Raw genomic sequence first — 27,405 nt, 5'->3', positions numbered from 1 at the left:
GGACAGGTCGATTGTAATCATGGATATTCTTTCCGCTGATTGAATAGCAAGCAACAAAAAGCTTTTCACTTTTCGGTACATGTGACAATAAACTGAACTAAACATGTACTGAGAGGGTAATCATTGGTGCATTCAAGAAAGAGATTTTTGCAGTGAAGAATGTAAACAGTCTCAAAGGGAGCATTAGCAATCTATGATGCTGCAAGTTTTCATGTCTAAGAACATCTTGGATAATCTACTTTAAGAAAGCTAAACATTAAAATTGTTTAATGTATTTTCCAGCATTACAAACCATACTATTATTCATCATTAAGATAACAAAATCCAGAGAAAAGTGGATCAATTAGTCACATTTCAACTAGCAATATCTTATGCTCGTAAAGTTAAAATTTTCATTTACAAAAGAATTTTATACAAAGCCAGTAAAGTTAATGAGAGCAAAGCAGATTTATAGACTGGGCCATTTATCACCATTTGCTGATAGGTGACAGATGACTTCAGGAAGTAAAATGGCACTGCAAGCATTTTTAAGAAACATACACTAAGAAGTATAGTTTCTTGTGGCCCATGAGGACCTCTTCAGTTTCGCTGTCAATTATTACAGCGATGGCATTCATATCATCATGTGGACAAATGTGCATTGGTCAAAATCAGTGGCCTTAAATCATTCATGCAATCTGTCATCATAAGCTCATAAGTTACAGGTACAGAATTAGATCATTCGGCACATCAAGTGTACTTCACCATTCAATCATGGCTGATCTACCTTTCCCTCTCAATCTTATTCTCCCCATAAGGCCTGACACCCATACTAATCAAGAATCTGTCAATCTCCACCTTAAAAATATCCAGTGACTTGGCCTCCACAGCCTTCTGTGGCAATGAATTCCACAGATTCACTACCACCTGACTAAAGAAACTCCTCCTCATCTCCTTTCTAAAGGGGTACTCATTTATTCTGAGGCTATGGCCTCTGGTCCTAGACTCTCCCACTAGTGAAAACAACCTTTCCACATCCACTCTATCCTGGCCTTTCACTATTTGGAAAGTTTCAATGAGGTCACCACTCATCCTTCCCCTCATCAGCAGCAGCAGCAATATGCAGGACCATTTGGGGATTTGAATGACATTTTGTGTTCACTCAGAAAATAGTTTTATGGCCCGTTGTGTATAATCGTAGAAGCTCAGAATATTAACAACATTAAAGGTGGCCACTCGACCCATCAAATTTAAATTTGTGGAGCAATGCTATCAATCCCACCCCCTGCTTTCCCCCCCACAACCCTGTATCTTCTTCTTGCTCAGGAGCCTCTCCAGTTCCCATTTGAAGGCACTAAAGATGAGAGCCAAGGTTTCACTGAAGTGCCTCCAAACTCATGACCCAACTCAAGTATAAGCACTACTAGTGCATAAAAACCTCCAACCTCTCCAAGATCCATTACAAGCCTAAAGGGCCTGTCCCACCAGCATGCGACTGCATGCGCCGAGCGCAACCTAACGTGATCGCTTGAGCCATACAGCCTCGCAGGGCCGGTCCCTCTTCGATCGCCGGAGCCGTATGGAGTTGTGCGGGGCTGGTCCCGACATCGCGCGGGGCTCCATAAATCTGACACTGTCCAAAAATCCCGCGTGGCAACGACCTGCCGGCCCGCAGCCGCATTGAGGCCGTACGCAGCGCCTCGACGTGTGTACGCAGCGTCTCGACGTGTGTACGCAGCGTCTCGACGCCGTAAGCCTAGTGCGTGGCATTGCGCGATGATGTCACAGCCCGGCGTGCCGTTGCGTGATGACGTAACCGCCCAACGCCGTGCGACGTCCAAATTCAGTCGGCCCGCCTCCTGCCCAGCTGATTGGTGAGTATGATGTCGGGATCAGCCCCGCACAGCTCCAGACGGCTCCGCGGTTGGAAGTGGGACCGGCCCCGCGAGGCCGTACGCCTCAAGCTACCACGTTTGGTCACGCTAGACGCATGCATGGTGGTGGGACAGGCCCTTTACACAGACTGGAGCAAAAACTTGCAAGGTTGCAATGTTGGTTTAAGTGAGAGGACAAAAGCATGTGAGATGAACTTCATTTTGGGAAAATGTGACATAATGCCTTTTGATTCAGAGAAATCATATTATTTTCCATATTTTCCTACAACTAGGATCCGTGGAATTAGGATTTGATTACAGAAATCATTAAAAACGTCGTCTGGAACAAAAAACAATTAAAAAATGAGTCTGAAGGGTCCCAACCCAAAACATTACCTATCCATGTTCTCCAGGGATGCTGCCTGACCCGCTGAGTTACTCCAGCACTTTGTGTATTTTTTTTTTTAATGAAATGTTATCTCTCACTTCAAAAGAGCTGAAACATTGGGGTGGAACTGTAGACACAAAGAGGTCTTGGTAGACTCGACCTGAATCTAATGTGTTCAGTTCCGTGCACCACATCACAGAAAGACGCAGACGCGGAGCAACGGAGCGGCAGAACACCAGCGCGCACCAAGCCAGCTCAGCCGACCGGAAGCACCAACAGACGGCAACGCGTACGAAAACACCGCCGGGGACGCAGAGGTGGGTTAAAGGCCAGGTTAGAGCTAGCCCCACACAGGGTGGCGATTCCTAGCCTTTTCCTCGCCAACGTGCGCTCACTGGCAAACAAAATGGACGAACTCCGGCTAAGGATCACATCCCACAACTGGATCAAAGACTGCAACATCCTGATCTTCACGGAAACTTGGCTCAAGACTGACATTCCTGACAGCGCCATCCAGCTATCGGGGCGTAATTTACTCCGAGCGGACAGGACATCAGACTCCGGTAAGACCAGAGGTGGGGGTCTATGCATTTATGTAAATAAAGCATGGTGCACGGACTCCACCATCATCGAGAGTCACTGCTCAGCTAACCTTGAGTTCCTCTTGGTTAGATGCAGACCGTTCTATCTGCCCACAGAGTTCACCTCCACTGTTGTGACTGCAGCCTATATCCCTCCTGATGCTAATGCCAAGCTTGCAATGAAAGAGCTGCATACTTCCATTAGCAATCAACAGACGCACAACCCCGAGGCAGCCTTCATTGTTGCGGGTGACTTCAATCACTCTAACCTGAAGACTGTACTCCCCAAATTCCACCAACATGTCTCCTTCCCCACTAGAGTAGACAAGACACTGGACAAAGTCTACACCAACATGGCTGAAGCTTACAAAGCCATCCCCCTCCCCCACCTTGGTCAGTCTGATCACGTCTCATTGTTCCTGCTCCCTAAGTACTCCCCACTCATCAGACGGGTTAAAACAACTGTGAGGACAGTTAAAGTCTGGTCAGAGGAAGCGGACTTCACACTTCAGCAGTGTTTTGGAAACACTGACTGGAAGGCGTTTGCAGCCCAGGCCACCCTTGACTCCCACACGGACATTGATTCCTACACATCCTCTATTCTGGACTTTATAAACTCCACCATCAATAGTGTCACCTCCCTCAAACAGGTGACCATATTCCCGAATCAGAAGCCATGGATGAACAGCGAGGTCAGGCTACTGCTGAAAGCACGGGACACCGCTTTCAGGTCAGGCGATGCTCGAGCCTACAGTTCAGCCAGGGCTAACCTGAAGAGGGGCATCAAGAAGGCCAAGCACTGCCATAAGCTCAGGATTGAGGAGCACTTCAACAACAACTCCGACCCCCGACGCATGTGGCAAGGCATCCAGGCCATCACGGACTACAGACCCTCCAACACCACCCCCACATCCAGCGACGCCTCCTTCCTTGAGAAGCTTAATCACTTCTATGGCCGCTTCGACAGGGACAATCTAGAGACAGCCATCAAAGCTGTGCTCCCTGCCGATCACCAACCCCTCACACTCACCCCCTACGACGTATACGTGGCACTGAGTAGGACTAATGCACGTAAGGCTGCTGGCCCTGACAGCATCCCCGGGCGCGTGCTCAGGGCCTGTGCTGCGCAGCTGACAGACGTCTGGACTGACATCTTCAACCTGTCACTTGCCCAAGCAGTTGTCCCCACGTGCCTTAAAACCACCTCCATCGTGCCAGTGCCAAAACACTCCACTGCGGCAAGCCTCAACGACTTCCGCCCAGTTGCACTTACCCCCATCATCACCAAGTGCTTCGAGAGGCTGGTCCTGGCACACCTCAAAAGCTGCCTACCCCCCACACTGGATCCCTATCAGTTTGCCTACCGCAAGAACAGGAGTACGGAGGATGCCATCTCAACGGCACTTCACTCCGCCCTCTCCCACCTCGACAACAGAGACACTTACGTAAGAATGCTGTTCATCGATTACAGCTCAGCATTCAACACCATTATACCATCAAAACTGATCACCAAACTCGGTAACCTGGGCATCGACCCCTCCCTCTGCAACTGGATACTGGACTTTCTAACCAACAGACCCCAGTCTGTTAGGTTAGACAAGCACACCTCTTCAACCCTCACCCTGAACACCGGCGTTCCACAGGGCTGTGTGCTGAGCCCCCTCCTCTACTCCCTCTTCACCTATGACTGCACACCTGTACATGGTACTAACACCATCATCAAGTATGCAGATGATACAACGGTGATTGGCCTCATCAGCAACAACGATGAGTCGGCCTACAGGGAGGAGGTCCAGCACTTAGCAGCATGGTGCGCTGACAACAACCTGGCCCTTAACTCCAAGAAGACCAAGGAGCTCATTGTAGACTTCAGGAAGTCCAGGGGCGGCACGCACACCCCCATCCACATTAACGGGACGGAGGTGGAACGTGTTTCTAGCTTCAGGTTCCTGGGAGTCAACATCTCCGATGACCTCTCTTGGACCCACAATACCTCAACTCTGATCAAGAAGGCTCACCAGAGTCTCTTCTTCCTGAGGAGACTGAAGAAGGTCCATCTGTCTCCTCAGATCCTGGTGAACTTCTACCGCTGCACCATCGAGAGCATCCTTACCAACTGCATCACAGTATGGTATGGCAACTGCTCTGTCTCCGACCGGAAGGCATTGCAGAGGGTGGTGAAAATTGCCCAACGCATCACCGGTTCCTCGCTCCCCTCCATTGAGTCTGTCCAAAGCAAGCGTTGTCTGCGGAGGGCGCTCAGCATCGCCAAGGACTGCTCCCACCCCAACCATGGACTGTTTACCCTCCTACCATCCGGGAGGCGCTACAGGTCTCTCCGTTGCCGAACCAGCAGGTCCAGGAACAGCTTCTTCCCGGCGGCTGTCACTCTACTCAACAACGTACCTCGGTGACTGCCAATCACCCCCCCCCCCCCCCCGGACACTTATTATTATTTATTCAAATCATTTGCTATGTCGCTCTTCCAGGGAGATGCTAAATGCATTTCGTTGTCTCTGTACTGTACACTGACAATGACAATTAAAATTGAATCTGAATCTGAATCTGAAAGGGGAATGATCATGGAGGGGCTGCAGTGCAGGGGATACCTGGGATTGGGGGATAAATTATGAGCATGGACAATTAACAGCAATTTAACTGATGCTCGTCTTCTGCTAATGAATGTAATAGAGTAAATTGAAACTATTTATTCAAGTAGGTATCTGAAACGATCTTCAGATTAGATCTGGATAATTCAAGAAGTCTTTTTTCTTTCAAGAGAGAAAAATGGAATCAGCTGCATTCCCTCCAAGAGAGTGGGTGATATCTGTTGGCTGCGATCCAATTGAATTCTAAAGCAGGTTTAGTTTAGTTTAGAGATACAGCATTGAAACAGGTACTTTGACATACCAAGTCTGCGCTGACTATCGATAACCTGTTCACACTAGTTCTATGTTATCCCACATTCTTGTCCACACTTTACACTAGAGGGAATACACTAGAGCCAATTAACCTACAAACCCATGTCTCTTTGTGATGTGGGAGAAAACCGGAGCACCCAGAGAAAACCCACACAGTCAGAGGGAGAACATGCAAACTTCATATGGACAGAACCCAAGGTTTAGCTTAGTTTAGAGATACGGCGTGGAACCAGGTCCTTCGACCCACCATGTAGGTATGTTACAATACTTACCTTCAGCGGCGCTGGTAAATTCTGCCACTGGCCATGTGCGCGATTTTGGGGGGGGGGGGGGGGAGGCGGGGTTAAAACACGTTTTTTCCCTATCTTGTCCTGGATTATATTTGGTTGGAGTGCAAGCTTTTGCTGAAGAATTGTTCCGACGGGCGTTCTGTGTGTATTTTTTTAATAAATGGCCCGACTAGTTCAGCGCTGGAGTCATTTTAAAATCAGCTTCTAAAGCCATCAACGCCGACAACGGGGACGGATTTCAGGTTGGGGACAGGTAAACGAAAGCCGTTTATTTTATGTATAAAAGTGGTCCTTAAGATGCCTTTAGTTCACATTTTAAGTTGCGAAACTGTGATTTAGTCCCCATACGAACCGGCAGTATTTTTGCTGCCAATATGGGGATCTAAATCACCGCAAACCGCAACGTTCCAAATGGTCGCGTTCCAGGAAAACCCACTCGCAAGTTGATTTAAATGGCCATTAATTTACAGGCATTAAACATTAAATTCCTTCCATTTGGCCTATAAATCCATGACAATGAGATTTAAAAATTATGTTATATTGTGAATTCTTGTGTGAATGTTATTTGGACACTTAGGCTATTTAAAAATGTTAAGAAATTGATAGATGTTTAGATCTAGAAATTGAATTTTGTAATTAGCTACAATCAGGTAACTAACTAATTATATGCTTTAATTTCAAGTCATCTAAGTAAGATTGTATCATATTTGTTTCAGAATGCTTCAATCTATAATACCTGAGAATTTCTTTCAGTTCTCTTAATTTTTAAGAAAGTTATGGCCATTTGACTGTCCTCGATCACAGCTTTTGTGTTAAGTCAATGGAAAAGCAATAGGGAACAAGATGCTAATTTCCGAGTGTGAAAATGGCCATAACTTTTTTAATACTGAAGATATGAAAGTGAATTAGGTGTCAAATTCAACTTCTTTTTATGCTTTATCTGATGGGATAGATTAGACTTGATATTTAAAAACTCAACATTTTGTAACATTGCTACACCATGCGAGTCCATTTCGGCCAACATTCACCAATACACTACTTCTATCCTACACACTCAGAAAAATTCACAGAAGCCAATTAAACTAAAAACTCGCACAAGATAACCAGAACACCCGGAGAAAACCACGCGGTCACAGTGAGAACATGCAAACTCCGTACAGACAGCACCTGTAGTCAGGATCGAACACAGGTCTCCGTCATATAGCAGCACTACCAACTGTGCCACTGTGCTCCTCTAGTGTCAGGCCTGAAGCTGAATGGCCTATTCCTGTTTCAAAAATCCCTCTCCGTTACCCCTGGATAGCTAAATCTTATTTTCTTGGTTTTCAAATTGATTTTTTGTCCAATTTAGTCAAAATGCAGTTTTTGTTATCAAACAAATAATAAGGGAGCTCAGGTCAGACTCCAGATATATCTACGTATTCATTCAAGGTAGCAGCCAAATATTTGTTAGACTGTCAGCCTCGGGATTTGAGCCTATGACCAGCTGTGATCCAGGTCTGTCTGCTGTTCTGGTAACAAGAGGCTACTGAAAAAGTATTATTTTGCAGCTCGAGAATTTAACTCTTGCCTTGTCTTACCCAGACCATCCGATCACTCAAATACAACAAACAAAGCTGCAAAACCTGATAGGTTTACGGTGAGTGGGGGAATGATTTAATGGGAAGCTGAGGGATACGTTTTTCACACAAAGGGTGGTGGGTGCATGGAACAAGCTGCTGGAGGAGGTAGTTGAGGCAGGGACTAACATAACATTCAAGAAACATTTAGACAGGTATAGGGATAGGACAAGCTTAGAGGGATATGGGTCAAACGCAGGCAGGTGGGACTAGTGTTGGTCAGTGTGCGGAGATTGAGCCCGTTTCCTCACTTTATGACGATGATTCTAACCCAGAAGCACTTTATCATGAGATCCATAAAATGTTCCGCTTCAGCTCTACCCGTGAAAGGAATCACCGTTTCCTCAATGAGACTTTCAACTCGACCGTATAAAAATCTCCAATATCACGTAATACCTCTTCTCTTTCCTTTGCCTCTCCCACCCTGATCCACACACATTTCCCCCACTATCTCCCACCCCTCCCAATCACCCCGCTCCTTTCCCCTCCTTCATACACTCATCTCCCATCCCACAATTCCCCTTTTATCCACCCCTCTCTCTTCTCCCCTCAAACTTGTCCCCTTCCACCTGTATCCCTCCCTGTGGTTCTACATTTCAATCCTCTTCTCTCCTTATCCGATACCCTTTTGCCACTAGTTCCACCTGTTTTCCAATCTCCCCCAATTCCCCACCCCATGCCGCTCATCTCCATCTCACACTCCCTCTTCTTCCCTTTCTCATCAGTCAAAAGGTACAGAAGTGTGAAAACGCACTCCAGATTCATGGACAGTTTCTACCCAGGTGTTATCAGGCAACTGAACCATCATCTCACCAACTACAGAGCGGTCCTGAGCTACTATCCAGCTCATTAAAGACCCATCTTTAATTGGACTCTACGGTACTATCTTGCACTAAACGTTATTCCCTTTACCCTTTATCTGTACATTGCAGACAGCTTGATTGTAATCATGTATAGTTTTTTCTCTTAACTGGATAGCACACAACAAAAATGCTTTTCACTGTACCTCGGTACATGTGACAATAATAAACTAAACTGAATAAACTAAACCCATCACTTGCCAGGCTTTGGACTGTCCCCACCTCTCTTTTCCAGCTTTCTCCCTCCCCTGCTGCAATCAGTCTGAAGAAGGGTCCCAACCAGAAACATCACCCCCCAGATCATTCCCCAGATGCTGCCTGATCCTTTCAGTTACACCAGCACTTATTGTTTTGCAAAAGACATTTTGCCTTTGGCTCCAACCTCTTAAACAGTACAGGTTTGTTCTTTTCAATTCACAAACTGCATCCTAGCTCAACTAATTGAGGTTTATCTTTCCCTTACAATGCTGCAAGTACTGTGGCATCAGGTTGAAATTCAAGGAAAAAGCACCAACTTACCACAGGATGCCTATGTGTTTGGAGTCTCCGGGTGGGCCAGGACTTAGCTGAACAGATTCTCACCAGAATTAATAGGAAGCTGAAAAAAATGTAAATATTTAAATGGAGGTAAGTTGCTATTGTCAGGTTGCCAAGTGCCAATACTACTTCCTGAATCTGTGCACAAGCCATGAGCAGTGCAGATGATTAAGTGGCTATTTACATCAGCTCCTGTACGGATATCTAGTGCTTAAATCCACTTCAATCTCCTGGAAGCTTTAAACATAGCTTCTCTATGTTACACTGGATACCTCCAGTTAATATGCCCGACACTAAAGGAGGAAGGTTATGCTCAAAACTGAAGATTAGTGGCGGCCCTGACAGGTATTTTACCAGCTGAGGTGAGAGAATAAATGACCGTTATATCGAAGGAAATGGTACTGAGCAAAATATTTGCACTAACGTTTCTACTCCCTTAAGACCTGCGTCCTAGGGTTTTGAGGGATGCTCTGGTTACGATCTTCCAAAATTCCCTTGATTCTAGAAGATCCACGTGGATTGGAAAGCCCCAAATGGTATGTAGAAACAAAGATGCTCGTTTAAAAAACAAATACACAAGGTGCTGGAGTAGTTCAACGGGTCAGGCAGCATGTCTGGAGAACAAGGATACGTATCATTTCAGGTCAGGACCCTTTACCAGACTGATTGTGGTGCAGGAGTGGGGGTGGGAAAGAAAGCTGAAAGGACAAAGCCTGGCAAGTAATAGGTGGATATTGGTAGGGGTTGTTTGATAGCCAAATGGTTGGACAAAGGCCAAAGATGAAAAGACAGAAGGTGTGAGACAAAAGGATTGTGGGGTATCAAATTGCGATGCTAGAGAAAGGAATGTGGGTGGAGAGGGAGTAGGGGCAGAAATAGATGCGAGTGAGGAATAGTGTTTGACTGGACAGAGATTATTGAATGCTGATGTAAGGTCTTCAAAATTGAAACAAAGTTAGCGGGCAGGTATATCACGTAATCAGGAAGGTAAATGAAATGTCGGCCTTCAAAACAAATTCAATGGAGAGAGGAACATTTAACGTTCCAGGTCCCTGAGTTGTTCTCAGATCTAGAAAGCTAACAATCAAAATGTTTAAAGTGGCAGCGAATCAAGGAGTGGTTGACAATAACTTATTTTACATTTCCAGCATGTTTTGTTTTTATTACAAAATCTCAACATGAGTCTGAATAAAGGCCCTGACCTGAAACATCACCGATGCATATTCACCAAAGATGTTGCCTAACCCGCTGAGTTACTCCAGCACTTTGGGTCTATTTTTCTCAACATGGGCAGTTTTTTGGCATTTTGGTAAAAACAGGGAAGTTGTGCAGCTGCATGGGGCATTGGAGAGACCACACCTGGAGTGTTGCGTACTGGTTCTCCAGTTTAATGAAGCATTTACTTATTGTGGAAGGTTCATGCAACAAAAGGGTTTCTTTATGAAGAAAGGTTGGACAGCTTTGAGAAATTCAAATGTGTGATCAACGTCACGTCAGCCCTTCTTTAGGAAGCACTACTTCAATAATAATGCAGAGTTGCCTCAAAACGTGATCAAAATTGATTATCAACATCATAGAAATTAAAACAAACTATTTGACTGAATCCGGGTTCACCAATATTTGACTAGAACGATACCTGAATCTGCTTAAATGGGATTGAATAAAGGGCATGAAGTCTTCTGTCCAAAATAAATTTTCTAAACCACTAGGCCAATTATTAGTTGCATTCTAGACAGTCTGGACAACTTTCATAAAACCCACTACATTGTAATTTTCTAAGAGTTAGTTACCACTCAAGTCCACATTTAAAGTTTAAAATAAAGAGTTGTATTAAATACCTTAGGAGTAATGACCACAATAGTCACCTCCACACATGAATTATAACCTTCTATTCATAGTACCTCATTACAGACAGTTACGTACACATGTTGCTGCTAAATTCTATGATTAAGAATCGGCAATGAATACTGAAATGTCCGATTACGTTTATTAAATGTCATCAGAGTGATTTACCAGCAATTTCTCTCTGGACTGAAGGCAGAGGCAAAGTCGACAGACATTACACACTTCAGTGAAATTCAGTAACACAGAGACATTTTCTTCCAGACTTGGCCACGGGTGTTGTTCCTTGCCAGCAAGCGACTCAAGTAAAATAATGAGGGGGTATATTATACATGCAAGTAGTCTTTTACAACTGTGAAATCAAGAGTGTTTGAATGTGGTGCCTCATTGAAGGATTAAGAGACTGCGCTGTTCTTGTTGCTAGGGTGGTGGAACAGAGACCGTCCGCATGTCAACTTGTTATAATGACATCAAATGCACGCAGCACTTCATGTCATGCGCCTACATCATGTGGATTGAAAGCACAAAAGTATTCACAAATGTTTTATCCCACAGTAGTTTGGACAAATTTGCAAAAAAATGCCTTGGAACAAAGTATATGCAACGTGAAAATGCAATGCAATCTAAAATCAATCCCATTAAAAATAGGTCCGTTGATTTTTCACTGCATGTATGGTCTCTTCACATTCATATCAACGAGCGTTACTTCTCCAATACCAAAGTATTTCCTTACTTAATTTTCACGAGCAACAATTTTGGATTGTAAAATATTTTAGAACAAGATTTGATAAGGAGGCACAGTGGCGCAGCTGGTAGAGTTGCTGACTCTCAGCGCCAGAGACCAGGGTTGAATCCTGACCGAGGGTGCTGTCTGTGTGGAGTTGGCACCTTCTTCCTGTGACCACAGGGGTTTCACCCGGGTGTTCCGGTTTCCTCCCACATGCCGAAAACGTGTGGGTTTGTGGGTTAATTGGCTTCTGTAATTAGCACCTTTGTGAGCAAGGAGTGGGTATCCTACACACTGGGGACAATTTACAATTTTTACTGAAGCCAATTAACCTACAAGCCTGCACATCTTTGAAAGGTGGGAGGAAACGGGGTGCACCCGGAGAAAACCCACGTGGTCACAGGGAGAACGCTAAAAACTCTGCACCTGTAGTCACAATCGAACCCGGGTCTCTGGCAATGTAAGGCAGCAACTCTACCGCTGCGCCACCGTGCCACCCTAAAGATGTAAAAGAAATGCGGTTTTGAAACTGGGTTGAAAGCAATTCAGCCATACTTCCGCAATTCTGAGATCAAAATAGCAACAAGTGCATGCTACAATTCTGTCGTATTTGCAGCGAGATGCTATGTTGGTGAAGTATTAGCTGGCTCCCTCAGGAAGTATGCACAGCAGTATGTCCATCAATGTGCAAGGCTCATTTGTAAACTAGCCCACTGTGATTAAGCTCAGTGGCCTGACCTTCAGTCATTTTCATCTCAACCATGTGTTAAACAACTAGTAGAACCACCCTCCAACTCCCCTCATCATGCCAGGCAGTGACGGACTGGGTCTAAAAATATTGGTTGCCAGGAGACAAAGGGGGCCCACTTCATCAGGGGCCCACTTGCCATCGGGCAAGCTGGCACCCTGGCCAGTTCGCCACCGATGCCAGTAGAATGGGGGTGGTGGGGGGGTAACTGTCACAAGGTTTATTATTATTAATCCTTGGCATACAAGAAGAAACCGGGGAAGTAACTAGGAACAGTGAAACTGTGTGACATTATAACCTCATACATCGGGCGGCACAGCTGTAGAGTTGCTGCCAACCAGCATCAAAGACTCAGGTTCGATCCTGCCTCGTGTGCTGACTGTACGGAGTTTGTACCTTCTCCCTGTGATTGTGTGGGTTTTGTCCGGATGCTCCGGTTTCCTCCCTCATTCCAAAGAGTTGTGGGTTAATGGGCTTCTGTAAATTACCCCTAGCGTGTAGGATATGAAACTGGCATAACATTGAATTAGTGTACAGGAGATTGTTGGTCGGCACGGACTGGATGAGCCGAAGGACCCGTTTGCACACTGTATCTCTAAATTAAACTAATCCCTCAATTTTATCATGGCCATCAAGCTAGACCAACATCCAATCAGGCAGGTCATTGAGTATATATGACAATTATAAACATGCTTTTGAAACACCAAATGTTGATCTGGGACGGGATACATGCTGTGGTACTAAACAGGTCATCCTTCCCTGGTACAGGACTGCGCAGGGCTGGTACACCAGGGCTGAATCTTGCATTGAATAAAAAATCCTGGAGTAACTCAGCAGGTCAGGCGGCATCCATGGAGAACATGGATAGGTGACATTTTGGGGAGCGACCCTACTTCAGACTGATTGTAGTAGGGGATATAAAGCTACTAGTTGGATCTAGTATGGCTCAGGGCATAAGGTCATAAAGTCATGTGATAGAAGCAGAATTAGGCAATTTAGCCCATCGTCTATTCCGCCATTCAATCACGGCTGATCTATCTTAGCCCCCCACCCCCTCTTATGCCCTGAGCCATACTAGACCCAACTATAGCACAAAGTGTAGGAGTACCTCAGCGGGTCAGGCAGCATCCTCTCCCCCCCCCCCCCCCCCCCCCCAGGGCCGGCCTTAGGAGGTGCGGGCCCAATTGGGAACAATTTTGGTGAGCTCCAGGTTCCCAGCCAAGGTCTGTAGAATCATAGAAATACAAATAAAGTCAATTATAAACTTTATATCTCTATGGTAGAATGGAAAGTAATCAAAATGTGTGCTGAAAAAGTGCCTGCAAGTTAATGGACCAAACAGATCTCGGAGAAAACCCACACGGTCACGGGGAGAACGTACAAACTCCATACAGACAGTACCCGTAGTCGGTAGGGATCCAACCGAGTCTCCGGCGCTGTAAACGCGGCAAGCACAGTAAGGCAGCAACTCTACCGCTGTGCCACCGTACCGCTCTATCTATCTATCTATCTATCTATCTAAACTATCTTTTCCTCTCAACCCCATTCTCCTGCCTTCTCCCCGTCTTTTGTCACCCTTACTAATCAAGAACCTACCAAGATACCCAGACTTGGCCTCCATTGCTGTCTGTGGCAATGAATTTCATTGATTCACCTAAATAATTCTAGTGGTCAAATAATGCACAAACATAATTCCGACAACCCAGAACAAAATTTCACAATCTTGAACAAATAATGAGGTTTTTGAAAAAATGTAACAGGGAGACCATTTGTGGAAGCGTTCATTTAAAATCATTGATATACAGCCTTTCGGCCCAACCATGGCAAACCAAGATGTCCCATCTACACTGGTAATGCCTGCCGGCATTTGGCCCATATCTCTCTTAATCTTTCCTATCCATGTACCTGTCCAAGCATCTTTTAAATATTGTTACAGTAACTGCCTCAACTACCTCCTCTGGCTGTTCATTCCTTATACCCACCACCCTCTATGTGACATATAAACAGGCAGCAATGAGCACAAACCTACATTTTTGTGTATATTTGAGCTTCAGATTTTTTGTGAGCAAGTGAGCTTTAGCATGAGTGCTCATGAATATAAAGTAATTCAAGTATAAACTAAACAACACGCTGAAGTGAGTATTAAGTAAAAGCTGTTAACTTGCTATTACATCAGAAATGCATTAAGCCAAGTTGTTCATTTCCTTGCATTGTACAGTGAAAAACAATCAATGTTTACACAAGGTTTGTTTATTAATGTCTGAAGATTTTGAGCAAATGCTAATTATTGACTGGAAAGTACTGGAAACTCGTGAGGCTTACATTATTTGGAGAGTAATGCTGTTACAACATTAAAAATTGTCAACAGATTCTTATCCAAAGTAAAAGTTCCTTTTATTCCAAATAAATATTTATTGAGAACTAGACCAAGGGGGACCCGTTGGGTCCCGTCCTCTCAACGCGCAGTTGCGGTGGGGGCGGGGGGGGGGGGGGGGGGGGGGGGCAGCCTTCGGCGTCACACACACACACACACACACTGCTTGATATATTAATATTATTCATTTGCTCCTTTTACACCATCCCCCGCCCTATCCACTCACGCATAGCCCCCAACTGCGCAGGCGTGGCTAGAGAGGGGGGGGGGTGGAGAGGGATAGAGATTAAGGGGTGGGGGGGGACGCGGCATCACAGGGGAGGGCAGGATCCCGACCACAATACTCCACCACTCACCCATAGGTCCCAATATTCACCACTCCCTAGAGAGGGAGGGGAGCAGAGAAGGGGGGGCAGAGAGCGAGTGGGGGGGGGGGCAGAGAGGGAGGGGGGGGCAGAGAGGGAGGGGGGGGCAGAGAGGGAGGGGGGGCAGAGAGGGGGAGGAGGGGGGGGCAGAGAGGGAAGGGGATGCAGAGAGGGGAGGGGGGGCAGAGAGGGAAGGGGGGGCAGAGAGGGAAGGGGGGGCAGAGAGGGAAGGGGGGGCAGAGAGGGAGGGGGGGCAGAGAGGGAAGGGGGGGCAGAGAGGGAGGGGGGGGCAGAGAGGGAGGGGGGGGCAGAGAGGGAGGGGGGGGGCAGAGAGGGAGGGGGGGGCAGAGAGGGAAGGGGATGCAGAGAGGGAGGGGGGGCAGAGAGGGAAGGGGGGCAGAGAGGGAAGGGGGGGGCAGAGAGGGAAGGGGGGGCAGAGAGGCGGGAGGTGGGCAGAGGGGAAGGGGGGCAGAGGGGAAGGGGGGCAGAGAGGGAGGGGGGGGGCAGAGAGGGAGGGGGGGCAGGCAGAGAGGAGGGGGGGCAGAGAGGGAGGGGGGGCAGAGAGGGAGGGGGGGCAGAGAGGGAGGGGGGCAGAGAGGGAGGGGGGCAGAGAGGGAGGGGGGCAGAGAGGGAGGGGGCAGAGAGGGGGGAGAGGGGGGGGCAGAGAGGGAGGGGGGGAGCAGAGAGGAAGGGGGCAGAGAGGAAGAGGGGGGCAGAGAGGAAAGGGGGGGCAGAGAGGGAGGGGGCAGAGAGGGAGGGGCGAGAGAGGGAGGGGGCAGAGAGGGAGGGGGCAGAGAGGGAGGGGGCAGAGAGGGAGGGGGGCAGAGAGGGAGGGGGCAGAGAGGGAGGGGGCAGAGAGGGAGGTGGCAGAGAGAGGGAGGTGGCCAGAGAGGGAGGGGGCACGAGACGGGAGGGGGCCGAGAGGGAGGGGGGCAGAGAGGGAGGGGGGGCAGAGGAGGGAGGGGGCGGCAGAGAGGGAGGGGGCGGCAGAGAGGGAGGGGGCGGCAGAGAGGGAGGGGGTGGCAGAGAGGGAGGGGGGGGCAGAGAGGGAGGGGGGGCAGAGAGGGAGGGGGGGCAGAGAGGGAGGGGGGGCAGAGAGGGAGGGGGGCAGGAAGAGAGGGAGGGGGGGCGGCAGAGAGGGAGGGGGGGGCAGAGAGGGAGGGGGGGCAGAGAGGGAGGGGGGGCAGAGAGGGAGGGGGGGGGCAGAGAGGGAGGGGGGGGCAGAGAGGGAGGGGGACAGAGCTGCGCGTTGAAAACTCTGTGACATCATCCAGCTCGCTTCAGCACGTTAGATTTTAAGAAGATGTCAGATTGGTGAACAATTTTAGTAAAAAACTTGGGAAATAATGAATCAATTTTCAGATGAGGGGATTTTCGAAATCATGAGGTAAATCTCTACCGGAATATGTAAAAATGTCACCGTTACCGCGTCGGGTTTTCAAGATGTGAATCACATATGAAAACACACACACACACATCCAAGATCAGAGTTTCAATAGATATATATGATATGATATTGTATGCTCGGTGCAGAAATATGGGCCGACGTGCCGGCTCTTGTGCCGCACTGTTCTATAATTTGGAAATATGATAAACTAAATTATATTCCTGAACATTTAAAGCGAAGGTGGGTGTTTCATGTAACTGATGGCCATTAGGAAACATATTCACATACCTTTGGATAAGTAAACAGAAGGTCAGTTATGGAATAAATGGAGAGTATGAGCACAAGCATGTTGTGTATAGTTTGGAAGACAAATTTCCAATTATAAACAACATCAGTGAATGGACTGCTCTGCTTTGTGACCATGAAGTATGAACTACATTCAATATTATTGGAGGTAAATTGCTTAAGGATTATATTTCTCAATTACTTCTTGTTTTTAACTTTTATGATCCATTCGTCTAGAGAGCTGTGGAAACTTGTTGGGGCCTAATTGTTTATAATTGTGTAGCTTTCATTATTAGAGGGCTTATTAACAGGTAGCAACAAGTATTCTTCAGCCAAAACCCTGCATGTACGAGTGCCATAGAGAAAGTATTCATTCAAACATGCCTCGGGCAGTCACACATATTTAATTTAAGGGACCAAGGAGACTTTTTTGGGCTGTGGCGCATTATGCTGGTGTTGTACCCCATGCCTTTCATCTACTGTGATTCAAGGTACATACAAGTGCTGGTTTAGAACAAAATACACAAAGTGTTGAAGTAACTCAGCAGATCAAGCAGCATCTCTGGAGAACATAGATAGATGATATTTCCGATCACGTTGGATCATTTAAGAAGTTTTGGAGACATGATTCTTGGGCTTTAGATTTTAGATGATATAAAGCTTCTGTGCTTTAATGGTGGATGGGTTAGTTTGGGTTTTCGCTGGGTACCGCATGGGTTTTCTCCGGGTGCTCCAGTTTACTCCCACTCTCCAAAGCCATACAGGTTTGTAAGTTAATTGGCTTCTGTGAATTATAATTGTCCCTGGTGTGTAGGATAGTGCTAGTGCTCAGGCCGATTGGTGGTTAGCACAGACTCAATGGGCTAAAGGGCTTGTTTCCACACTATTAATAAGATCTAAACTGGTTTTCATGCAAGTCTGAAAAGAAAGGACAAAAAGAAGTTGGCTATTTAAAGTCAACATTCCAACATCTGTGGTTCCTTGCGTCTCCATTTTCAGAGAATGACAGTTCCAAACTTTGAGGCTAACCTGCAACCACGGAGGTTCTGTCGCACCCAATGGTAGACCTGAATCTCCTACCATCTACATTCAAGGTGATACAAGAGTCTGAAGAAGAGTCCCAACCCAAAAGGTCACCTATCTATGTTCTCCAGAGATGTTGCATGACCCCCTCCAGTTACTCCAGCACTTTGTGTTACTCCAGCATTTGGTTTCTATCAATGATTCAGGGTGTTCTCAATACAGCCACTCAGAGGTAACGATGTGACCCATCAGTCTAGTTTATTATTGTCACATGTACCAAGGTACAGTGAAAAGCTTTTTGTTGTGTACTATCCAGTCAGCAAGAAGACAATACATGATTATAATCAAGCCGTCCAGTGCACAAATACAGGATAAAGGGTATAATATTTAGTTCAAGTTCAAGTGAGTTTATTGTCATGTGTCCCTGATAGGACAATGAAATTCTTGCTTTGCTTCAGCACACAGAACATAGTAGACATTTACTACAAAACAGATCAGTGTGTCTATATACCATTATATAAATATATACACACATGAATAAATAAACTGATAAAGTGCAAATAACAGATAATGGGTTGTTAATGATCAGAGTTTTGTCCGAGCCAGGATTAATAGCCTGATGGTTGTGGGGAAGTAGCTATTCCTGAACCTGGTTGTTGCAGTCTTCAGGCTCCTGTACCTTCTACCTGAAGGTAGCAGGGAGATGAGTGTGTGGCCAGGATGGTGTGGGTCTTTGATGATACTGCCAGCCTTTTTGAGGCAGCGACTGCGATAAATCCCCAGTCCCACGATGGAAGGAAGGTCAGAGCCGATGATGGACTGGGCAGTGTTTACTACTTTTTGTAGTCTTTTCCTCTCCAGGGCGCTCAAGTTGCTGAACCAAGCCACGATACAACCGGTCAGCATGCTCTCTACTGTGCACCTGTAGAGGTTAGAGAGAGTCCTCCTTGACAAACCGACTCTCCGTAATCCTTTCAGGAAGTAGAGGCGCTGATGTGCTTTCTTGATAATTGCATTAGTGTTCTCGGACCAGGAAAGATCTTCAGAGATGTGCACGCCCAGGAATTTGAAGCTCTTGACCCTTTCAACAATCGACCCGTTGATATAAACGGGACTGTGGGTCCCCATCCTACTCCTTCCAAAGTCCACAATCAGTTCCTTGGTTTTGCTGGTGTTGAGGGCCAGGTTATTGTGCTGGCACCATATGGACAGTTGCTCGATCTCTCTTCTATACTCTGACTCATCCCCATCAGTGATACGTCCCACAACCGTGGTGTGGTCAGTGAACTTGATGATGGAGTTCGCACTGTGACTGGCTACGCAGTCATGAGTATAGAGTGAGTATAGCAGGGGGCTGAGCACGCAGCCTTGAGGTGCTCCCGTGCTGATTGTTATCGAGGCTGACACATTTCCACCAATACAAACAGACTGTGGTCTGTGAATGAGGAAGTCGAGGATCCAATTGCAGAGGGATGCGCAGAGACCCAGTTCTGCGAGTTTGGTAACCAGCTTGGAGGGGATGATTGTGTTGATTGCCGAGCTGTAATCAATTAATAACAGCCTGACATACGAGTTTTTGTTGTCCAAGTGGTCCAGAGCAGAGTGGAGGGCCAGCGAGATCGCATCCACCGTTGATCTGTTGTGGCGGTAAGCGAACTGCAGTGGGTCCAGGTTTTTGTCGAGGTAGGAGTTGATTTGCTACATGATCAAACTCTCAAAGCACTTCATCACCACCGGCGTTAGTGTCACTGGTCGATAGTCATTGAGGCACGTCACCTTACTCTTCTTGGGCACTGGTATAATTGATGCCTTTTAAAGCAGGTGGGGACCTCAGACCTCAGAAGTGAGAGGTTGAAAATGTCCGTAAAAACTCCAGCCAGTTGGTCCGCACAGGTTTTTAGAACACGACCGGGTATACCATCAGGTCCAGGCGCTTTTCGAGGGTTCACCCCTCTGAAGGATTTCCTGACGTCGGCCTCTGTGACTGAGACTGAAATACCATCACAGCGAATGGGGGCTCGGGAATGTAAAGTCCCAAAAAGTGCAATTAAAGATAGTTCGAAGGTCTCTAATGAGGTAGAAGGGAGGTCTGGCCCACTCCCTGGTTGGTGAGAGGACCGTTCAGTCCATACCGACCTACGATCACCCCATATACTAACACTATCCTACACACTAGGTCACAGGAAGAACAGAGCAATCCACACAGACAGCACCCATAGTCATGATCTAACCAAGGTCTCTGGCGTTATAAGACAGCAACTCTACCGCTGCGCCACCGTACCGACCCTGCAGAATAATGCAAGACTCAAGAGTGAGGTGATTTCCATGCCCAATCCAAATGTTATTAGCTCATGTTGGGATATTACACAGAAACGTTTTCTCTCTATACCATTGGTGATTGCACCATTGAACTGAGGCAGATTATTGAGTGATTGAAAAGCTTGAATTAAAGCAGTGTATATATTTTTTTTATTTACCAAAGATCTTTGGACCATTGATAATGTTTAAAAAAGCCACCACATCTGCCTAGGCCTGCTGGATCTCCCTATGGCTAACCATTTTAACTCCCCTTCCCATTCCTACATTGAACTGGGTCGCCTCCATTACCAACAGTTACATGGATAGGAAAGGTTTAGAGTGATATGGGCCAAATGTGGGCAGGTAGGACTAGTACTGTAGATGGCGCATCTTGGTCGGCATGGACGCGTTAGGCCAAAGGGCCAGTGACTCTGCATGATTTTGAGGCCACGTGCCAAATGGAGTTACAGCACACTACATTTCACTTGGATAGCTTCCAACCCAATGGTATGAATATTGAATTCTCCAATTTTAGGTAACACCCCTCTCTTCTTTTTCCACTTACCCCCATCCCCTTCCATCTATATCCCTCCCTCTGATGTCACGTCATTCATTTTATTTCCCTTTCTGACACCCTTTTACCTCCTTTTCATCTCTGGCCTTTGTCAATGAATCTGCCACAAAACAAACTCTCAAGTGTATCCACCTAGCAGTGCCAGGCTTTGTCCCACCTCTTTTCCAGCTTTCTTGCCCTTATTGCAATCAACCTGAAGAAGGGTCTAGAGGCAAAAAGTTGCCAACCCATGTCCTCCGGAGATGCTACCTGATCCAGAATTACACCTATTCTTTTTTTTAACCCACCAATTTTGTTACCCAACTGACTTCCAGTCATTTGTTTAGAAATGTAGGAAACTAATTAGCCATAACTAACAACATTTCCACAGTTGGGAGCCATGCAGCAACAACTATCTAATCACAGAAACTTTTAAAACTTCTTGTTCACGTTAGTATGTCAACAATCTACCCTTCCCCTGGCACTTGCCAAACTTATGCCAACAGCAGGAATGAGTTGTCTGATTGTAATTGAGAAAAGAACATGTTCTGTTGGAGAGGTAGAGCAAAGATTTGATTACAGTATGCTCAATGGTGAAACTAAATAAATCTTGCACTGAGCACAGCAAGGTGTGGAGGAGGATCTGCCTCAAATACACGATCTCAACCCTCCTAGTGGGCCAACCCACCAAGAGACCATTCCTTCTCCTTCAGCAGGGAAATCATCAGATGTTCACTCTACCTTGGTTACCTCAGAAGTTCATTGCAAGACCACAAGGAACCACACATAGCCCCTCTCTCCAGAACATGACCACAGAACCACAAGCCAAATAAGCAGAATTAGGCCCCCACCCTAATCGTTCTACTATTCCATTGTTCGCATCTTTGAATCCGTCGATAGCACATCTTCCCCAGCCAACAATGGACCATTATGGACTCCACCCTTCCCGAGGTCATCTGTTGCCGGTCCTGTTTTGTTCCGGCCTTCTCTATCTTTCAGTCTGAAGAAGGATTCTGACCCGAAATGTCACCTATTCCTTTTCACCAGAGATGTTGAGTTACTCCAGCATTTTGTGTCTATCTTCAGAATTAAGCCATTCTGTCCATCAAGTCACCCATTTAATCATGAATGATTTATTTTCCCCTCTCAACCTCATTCTTCTGCCTTCTCCCCATAAGCTATGACACCTTACTAAATCGAGAACTTATCAAACTCTGCTTTAAAAGTACCCAATGTTTTGGCTTCCACAGGCGACTGTGGCAATACATTCCACAGATTCAGCACCCTCTGGCTAAAGAAATTCCTCCTCATCCCCATTATAAAGGTACAACTTTTTATTCTGAGGTGATGCCCTCTGGTTCTATACTCTCCCATTACTGGAAACATCCTCTCCACATACACTCTCTCCAAGCCTTTAATTATCCAGTAGGCTTCAATGAGATCCCCCCCCCCCTTCTAAAATCCAGCTAGTACAGGTCCAGAGCTGCCAAACACTCCTCATAAATTCCAGGCGTGGAAATCGCTATCAAAACATGGGGGGGACACAATTCTTGGCGGCCCCACACGCGCGCACAAGCGCACATACGCGAGGCTTCGGCCGTGGGCCTTGTGGACGGTAACATCGGGAGCGGACCTGGTTGGTGACGGACTCCGAACTCCAGCAACAGCAGCTTCGTCCGCCCCGAATCTTGGGGCTTGAATCGGCCCGTTCACGGGGTCTTTCATCGGCTGGCGGGGGCTTCGACATCGGGAGCCTCGATCGCCTCGATGCAGCGAATGGGCCAATTCAGCCCTTGGAAAGCGTCTGATAAAGTCCAGATTACAAAACATGGGGGGGGGGGGGATTGTCCCCCACCTCTCAAAGCATGGGAGGGGGACGTTCCCCCCGTCCCCCCCCAAGATTTCCGCTCATGCATTAACCTAATCATCCACAGGATCATTTTCATAAACCTCCCCTGGATCCTCACCAACACCAGCACATCCTTCCTCAGAACTGCTCACAATACTAAATAACGTGGTCTGACCAGCGCTTTATAAAACCTTAACATAACACCCTTGCATAATTTCCCCTCAAAATGATTGCTAGTTAGGGGTTAACGGAATAAAGTTGCCAAAAGTATTTTAAAAATAGATCAAAAGTGCAAACAATTTGAAAAAAAAATCGAAACCCCATCACCTTAACTGCATTTTAATTGCTTATAGCAACCGAGATCTTGTTCTCTTCAGCATTTAATGATACAATGCATTATCTTGCTGAAGGCCTCAATGTTAAAAGGTCTTAATTAAACTTGTAAATATCGAGGTGGCATTAACCATTAACCACTTCATAGAAAGATGAAGGAAACTTTTTACAGTCCACTCAAAAATATTGAAAGCGCCCTCTGCACATGTAATGTTGTCATTCCACACGTGGGGAATAGGATAAATTCCATCAGAGATTTTCATTCATCCAGCTCACACTTCAATGTGGTAATTGAGGTAAACACACCAGAGCAATGAGAGTGAGGGTTTATGTCGACATGTATTATTTTTTTTAATTAATACCTATTGTCAGAGGAGTATTATATTACTTCATGCTCCATGCAAAACTGTTTCAAAATGCATGCCCATCAGGCATATAAGGTTGCTGACTACCACGTATCATTGTAAGCATATAAAGATGTACATGGTGAAAAAGCACGTATACTCCTATTATCGGCATGGTATGCAAGACTTTTTTTTTGCTCTTTTATCTCCACCAACAAAATGTTGACAAATGTGCTTTTAATAATGACTGCCTCCTTTCATCAGTGCAAGCAAAGCACAGGGGAAAGCAGCCACATAATCAAGGACCACTCACACCCCAGTCATTCTCTTGTCTCCCCACTCCCTTGGAACAGAAGCTACAACGCTCGAATGCACTTACCACCAGATCCAAATAAAAGCTTCTTCCCTACTGTTATCAGACTCTTGAACAGACCATGGGATAAATTTTAATTCCCATTCTTCCAATTTACTTGATTGAGGCTCTTGCAGTTTGAAAAAAATAAGCTCTGCAGTCTGCAACAGTATATTCTACACACTGTTTATTTTCTCGTTTGTTCTACCTGTTGTACTCACGATTTACTTGGATGGCACGCAAAACATTTGTTCCACTGTACAGAAGACTAGTAACTCAGCGGGTCAGGCAGCATGTCTTGAGGGAATGGACAGGCGACGTTCCGGGTTGAGACCAAACACTTTTTTGGTGACAAAGTGTTATGCACAAGTTTCCAGCATCTGCAGTTCGTCGTGTCTCCTGTTTTCATTGTATCTCTTTCGCGTGACAATAATAAACCAATGCCAATAAACAAAATACCCCAAATGGCATAAGACTGTTTGTTAAAACCTTGAACTTAATCAGATTTTTCAAGAAAAAAAGTTTGCATGGGTGTCTTAAATAAATGCAAATTTCCTGAGAAAGGAGCCTTGGTAGAAATCGTCTGCTTTCAGCAGGACTGCCGGCTGATGCCACAACGCTGTAGAAACACTGACCTTTCGGCAAGAAGGCTCCCGTGAAGTTAAAGACTCTGCTCGCCGCCTCTCTGCGGAACTGCACCGGCTGCGCTTCAGTGAGACAGAGTCGAGCTCACACGCTGTGTTCGCGGCCACGGAATCAGCGGCGACCCACTGTAACTCCCGCCTGTCCACACAGCCGTGTTGCTTTCTGCCACTCTCATCCAAATCCCCCCACTGAAACCAAGGTGCGACTGTGTGTTGCGGGTAGTAGGAACAGGTTAGCTGTCCAGAAACAGACGGAACACTCACTCCTGCCCCCACTGCCAGCGCCAGGACTCTGCTGCAATCTAAATATTCAGGCTAATTCCCTTCGCCACTGTCCCTGAAACTTCAGCCGGCTTGCTGCCTCGGGCAATATACAAAGCTGACTCAATCCCAGGTAAATCTCAGGCACACTAGGAGATTGGTTTCTGAGATGAATTGAAACCATAGTACTAGCATAGATTTTTTTTTTAAACGCACCCTCTATTTATTTGGTAATCAAAATTAAACTTAGGAATATGAAAACAGTCACTTATTGAAGGTTAAGTCGTTGAGAGTGTTATACTTACTGAAGGAGCGGCTGTGTCAGTGGGGAACCCGCGCCCTCTGCGCGTTTGTCGGGAGGTTCAACGCGATTTACGAACACAAGGTGTTCCTGGAGTCCAATTGCGATACGAAGAGGGATCACGGCGCCGTGATATATGGCGCTCAAAACATTTCTGGCCGCATTCACAGTTTTAGCCACTGTCAGCCTTATAAGGCAATGTGTTCATCTTTCTGTGGAAAGCGGTGGACTTTCAGGGGAAAAAACCCAAACTACACGGATTTGAACACGGAGTGTGTTGCTGTCAAAGGGAGGCAACGCGCTGGCTAACAGAAGAGTGCATATCCTACAGAAAGCAACAGGGTACACGGGGTGGGGGTATCAGGCCAATGCACTGTTGGGCGATGGGGACATCAAAGCCCAGCATGTGATACAATAGGAATCACTCAAGCACAGTCAGAACCACAGCGAGCACTCAGTCCATCTAACCAACAGCACGGGGAAATCAGGGCAACGTTGGTTGAACCACAGCTCAGGGACAACATGGGATGTCAAACAGCACAACAGGACACCGTCTAAGCCGAGCCCAGAAACAACCTGGAATATCAAACAGGGTCAAACAGAATTGAAGATAGGACAATGGAATCATAGGAAACCATTCAACCCATTCTGACTTGCTGGTACATTTTTTCTCCCAAATATTATAAATCTATGTCCCCTGTTTTTTTTCTACATTTGAGTGTTTTACGCCATGAAAATGTATACTGTCCCTCAAAATGGATGCCATTAATTTCCCAGCATCAGAGTTCAACTGTGGGCCTGCTTCAATTATGTTCAAGAAGGAACTGCAGATGCTGGAAAATCGAAGGTACACAAAATTGCTGGAGAAACTCAGCGGGTACAGCAGCATCTATGGAGCGAAGGAAATAGGCAACGTTTCGTGCCAAAACCCTTCTTCAGATAATCTTCAATTATCCCTGACTTACTAAAACAATGGCACAAAATTACGCAAAGAACGGTTCCCACCTGTTCATTCCTTCCCCAGATGCTGCTTGACCTGCTGAGTTCCTCCAGTACATTATTGTCTGATATTGTCATACTGATATTATCATTAGCAGCTGAAGGAGGGTGGGTTCTGACCCCAAACGTCACCTATTCTTTTCTCCAGAGATGCTGCATGACCCACAGAGTTTATCCAGTATCTTGTGTCTATCTTTGCAATAAACCAGCATCTGCAGTCCCCCCCCCCCCCCCCCCCCCCCCCCCCCCTGTAAACTATTCCAGGAACTAGGATGGATTGAAATATTGTGGTTTGAGTCTCTGGAATGTTCTCCTTTACTTTTTTTAATAGCCAAAGGTATATATCATCTGGGTCTGCTGGTTATCCATTTTCAGAGCTACAAAACTGTGGAATATTTCCACTTTTATTATGTTTACGGCATCCAATATTCCACACGCTTTAACTCCAACAGTGCATAATCCTCGAAGACAGACACAAAATGCTGGAGTAACTCAGCAGGTTGGGCAGCATCACTGGAGAAAATAAATAGGCGACGTTTCGGGTATTCCTTTTCTCCAGAGACACTGCCTGACCTGCTGAGTTTTGTGTCTATCTTCAGTGTAAACTATCATCTGCAGTTCCTTCCTACACAGTCTAGATAATCGCAAAATGCTAATTTGCACCTTACCACGCTCTTTGCCTCAGGTTACCTTTTTGGTTCATAATAGGCCCTGCTCTTTATTTTCATCCTTTTTGTTTTTTTTGTGAATTTTCTGTGATTTTGCTTGCCAATATTTTTATTTATTCCCTTGCTTTTATAATGTTTAATTTAATTTAATTTTTTTCATTTCACTCTTTTAATTTAAGATGACAGCAAAGTTGTGCAGCTGTTAGAGCTGCTGCCTCACAGCACCAGCGACCCAGTTTTAATCTTGACCTATGTTTTGCCTTTGTGGAGTTTGCACGTTCTTCCTGTGACCGCCTGGGTTTCTTCCGAGTGCTCCGGTTTCCTCCCTCATCCAAAAAAGACGTGCTGGTTTGTAGGTTAATTGGTCTCTGTTGGGAGTGGATGGGAAAGCATGAACGAGTGGAAATGGGTGATTGATGGTCAGTGTGGAAATGGTGGGCCGAAAGGCCTGTTTCCATGTTGTACCACTAAACTAAACTAAAACTAAACTAAAACTAAACACTCCTACACTTCTATACACTCCAGGCTTTCTACTGCATTAAGCTATCAGTGGCAAATATAACATTCCTTTATATTTTGACTTCTCTTACCCTCTATGCACCTTGTCATCTGGGGTTTGATAGTCCTACTCTTTATTCCCAAATGCCTGGAATCCCCTTCCTAAATGCCTCCCTTTGCTCTGAAGCCCATTTACCTTCAAATAGCTGTCTCCAGTCCACTTCTGCTAAATAACTTTAATTTTGTAAAATTGGCCCAAAACTGATGTAGATCCTTCATTCCTATTTTATCCTTGACATTTTCCATGACTATGCTGAATATAACTAAAGTATGATCATGAACACACAAAAATGTTCTCTAACTGATATCCCTATCACTTATTTAACTTCATTCCCTGAAACTAAATTCACAATTCTCCCTTTCTCTCACCCCTGCTACATGCTCAGTCAGAAATCTCTCCTGAATTTGGGTTTCTGTGCCTTCTTTGCTTTTAGCACTCTCTGTT

General features: G+C 46.1%; 1 protein-coding gene across 6 annotated transcripts in view; it reads right to left on the bottom strand.

Moving 5' to 3' along the window:
- mylk (myosin light chain kinase) overlaps positions 1-25,050 on the bottom strand; it is a 246,343-nt gene extending 221,293 nt beyond the window's left edge. For 3 of the 6 annotated variants that reach the window (XM_033024037.1, XM_033024036.1, XM_033024043.1), the window contains exons 1-2: positions 24,165-24,514; positions 9,032-9,110 (exon numbers count right to left, since the gene is read on the bottom strand). The gene's annotated coding sequence lies outside the window, so the exon portion shown is untranslated. Of the gene's footprint in view, positions 1-9,031; positions 9,111-24,164; positions 24,515-24,739 lie in introns of those variants that run through there. The other 3 variants (XM_033024039.1, XM_033024038.1, XM_033024041.1) reach the window with 2 other exon arrangements.
- Positions 25,051-27,405: the final 2,355 nt, after the last annotated feature.

Source organism: Amblyraja radiata, chromosome 7 (assembly GCF_010909765.2).
Source record: "Amblyraja radiata isolate CabotCenter1 chromosome 7, sAmbRad1.1.pri, whole genome shotgun sequence".
NCBI lineage: Eukaryota > Metazoa > Chordata > Chondrichthyes > Rajiformes > Rajidae > Amblyraja > Amblyraja radiata.
The sequence above is the reverse complement of the archived record's forward strand: the minus strand, read 5'-3'. Positions and strand labels throughout refer to the sequence as shown.